This window comes from Belonocnema kinseyi, chromosome 7 (genome assembly GCF_010883055.1).
Source record: "Belonocnema kinseyi isolate 2016_QV_RU_SX_M_011 chromosome 7, B_treatae_v1, whole genome shotgun sequence".
Taxonomy (NCBI): domain Eukaryota; kingdom Metazoa; phylum Arthropoda; class Insecta; order Hymenoptera; family Cynipidae; genus Belonocnema; species Belonocnema kinseyi.
In genome coordinates this window covers 19,020,706-19,024,170 of record NC_046663.1, presented here as the reverse complement: position 1 = coordinate 19,024,170, position 3,465 = coordinate 19,020,706, and positions in this window count along the sequence as shown.

Genomic DNA, 3,465 nt, shown 5'->3' with positions numbered 1-3,465 from the left:
GCAGTCGCGGACAATTGTCCAGGGGTGGTCCCGAAGGAATTAACCCCCAAGCGGAGGTGTGAAAACCGTGCTGAAAGCTGAATGGCACCTGGGTCAGGTGTCAAGAACGGTGACTCTGGGATACCGAGGGACCTCTCAGAGTACGCAGCCTTATCCTTGCATGCGGGGCTCTACAAGGATTGACGAACCCCTTTCCCTAGCTTCTCATGGGAACAACAATGACAACACCAAACATAGTTGTAGTAAGTGTGGTTTAAAGCAACAGAACACGCATGGCTCCCGACAATGGGTCGGCCAACAATGCCGACCAATTTAGAGCTGGGGGAGCCAATGAAAATGGATGCCATGCGATGTATCGGCGGGATCTCGCGACCTTTGGGTGGACGGAGTAACTGAATCACGACTTGCTAGAGTGCTACGATGCGAGTGTGGCCCGTGAACGGGGTTACATGGCACGGCTGCATGCTCTGTGGTGCGAGAAACGCCCGGAGCTATCGCACTTTTCGCAGCAACGTCTGCGAAACCATGTTGAAATACTTTGTAAAAGGGGCTATGTTAGCGGAACGCCTACTCTGCCACAGCTAGAACCAGCCGGCAACAAAGAAAGAGAGGCGACACTAAGACCAAACGCGGGCAGGCACCCAATAGATGAAGAGCGATGCTTTACGACCCGAAGAAACATTAACACTAAGGTTTCTCTCAAGCCTAAAGATCTGGCTGAAATGGATGACGAGCTTCGTGGACATTTTTCCGGTGAATCCGACCTCTGGGCTATCAATTATTGTGTGTATAATGCAGCGAGAGCTTTGGCCGATGCGAACCGTAAAACAAAACGAATGGCCAAGGTTCGAAAGTTCGCGCACGAACTCTGGACCCGTTATCACACACTTAACAAGTCAAAGCTGCTGACCATCAGGCAGCATATTGTTGAGAGAATACGTATACTATCTGACGCTAAAAGAAGTCTAGAGCAGAGGGAGAGGTGGGTCAGAGAATATCAACAGTTTCTCTCTGACCTATCTCGACTCTTCCAAAACCCTCCAGTTACTGTAGAACACCCACTCAAACCAGAGGAGGTCGAAGTATTTTAGAGAGAAGTCTACGAAATTCAGCATTGACTGGACGAAGACTCAGAAAATATAAATAGCTTGAAGGAGTTATGTGTTGCCCTCATAACACCTGATAAAGAATGCCCACCCATCACTACCGAGGAGGTGAAAAAAGTATTAAGGGGGATGAAGAACTATTCCGCACCGGGACCAGATTGTATCAAAACCTTCCGGTGGAAGAAGTTTTCATCAACCCACCAGCATTTGGCCCGTATTTTCACCTCATATTTGAAGTCGGAAGAGTCGATTCCAGAGTGGTTGGTGGAATGGCGCACAATACTCCTGCCGAAAATAGGCAACTTAGCTGACCCGAAGAACTACAGGCCAATAACTTGTCTGAACACGCTTTATAAGATATTCACACCTATCCTAAATGATAGGATTGTTCGGGCAATTGAACCGGTGTGGCAAGAAATGTATGAACAGCGAGGCTCAAAGAAAGGCGTAGCTGGATGTCGGGAGAGCCTGCTCATCGATAGATCTGTCTGCAAAGATGCAGCATTCTACCAGCGTGACCTTTCGATAGCCTGGATTGGTTATCGGAAAGCTTTCGATTCGACATGCCATAGACTTATCATCTGTCTTTTGGAAATCTTAAAGGTTCATCCGAAAATAGTTGGGTGCATACAGAGATTGATGCCGCTTTGGAAAACCAGATTTACTATCTCATCTGGAAAAAATCGTGTGACAACTAACAAGGTCACGTTTCAGAGAGGTGTCTTTCAGGACGAAACCATTAGCCCACTCCTCTTTTGCCTTACATTATTGCCACTATCTCTAGCACTGCGCCATTCCGACGGGTACTTGTGCGGCAAACCTGCATATCGAAAGTACAAGGTCACTCATGTATTTTACATGGACGATCTTAAGATCTATGCTAAAAACAGAGAGCAACTGCATCTAGCTCTGGGGATTGTCGAACGATATACTAAGGAAATTGGAATGGAATTTGGGTTAGAGAAATGCGCCAAGGTTTATTTGAAGCGAGGAAGACTTAATGGCATCCCTGAAGATCCTGAGCTCGTTGATAGAAGCGCCATACGACACCTTTACGCTGGAGAGTCTTATACATACCTGGGCGTGCCACAGAGCCGCATTCAGGATGTGACATCTATAAAGGATACTCTCCGAAGCAGATACAAACGTCTCATTCGACAGATTTGGTCTTCCGAACTGTCGGCGAGGAACAAAGTATCTGCAACGAACATGCTTGCCGTCCCGGTACTACTCTATTCATTTGGAGTAGATCCATGGACAAAGAACGAGCTCAGATTTCTTGATATCGGGACAAGAAAGGTTATACACATGAACAAAAGCATGCATCTTAAGTCTTCCGTTCCGCGACTGTACACCTCACGCCGTCAAGGGGGTCGCGGAATATAGAGTCTTGAATGTCTTCACAACAGGATTATTCTGGGTACAGCACATAGAGTTGCAAATGGAAGAGACCCTTTTCTTAAAATGGTCAGGAATCACGAAGAAGTGGGCAAAGGAGCGTTTCTGTATAAAGCAGCGGAGGAGGCTGCTGAAACACTCGGACTTGACTTCAGTATTAGGGGTGAGCAAAATGCATCAAATCTTATCTATCTCGAGTGCTCACTCCTGAAAGCCCGGATTAAGAAAGCACTTGAGATCATTTACCCCCCTAGCATTCCAAACACCCAGTCTCCATTCGTCGCCTGAAAAATGACCTTTAAATTTTCCGTTTGCATGCCATTTGTCAATGAAAGTTCCAGTCCTTTCCGAGGCTATTTTGTAGTTTGTATTATTCATTGTTTAGATTATAGGCCCAAGTATCACCTCTATGCAATTGGTTTATTTTCTGAGTCGAAATCATGTCAAAGTTAAGTAGCAAATCTTTGAATTTATAATAAAAAGAGAGTTACAACCCCCCCCCCGCCGGTTCAAAACCTCAGCGTTATTTGTAGTTTGTAGGGGAACAAAAGTATGTATTTCCTCAATTATCTTAAGAGCTTTTTTGGGTTCTACCTTGTAATATCTTATCATCATCTTATAATATTTTAAAATTTTCTATTTGGCTTTTACCCCAAGCTCGACATACATGACCGGCCTCTTTTAGAGTTATTACGAAACAGCTACAAAAGGCACAAGAGAACGTGAGAGTCAGTTTACAACTACGTCACATTTCACAGCTGTATTTTAACCACGAAGGAGTATTTAAGAAAATCATCTTCTTGAAAGTCCTTTCAAAACCATTGAAACTTTGTAAATACACTGTCTAAAGAGTTTAATTTGATAACATTTTCCGCATTTTTCAATACACAGCCAAACTTTTCACCAATAAAACAGTTCAATTTTAAAATTTTCAACCAAGTGCACAGATAAATAATTCAGT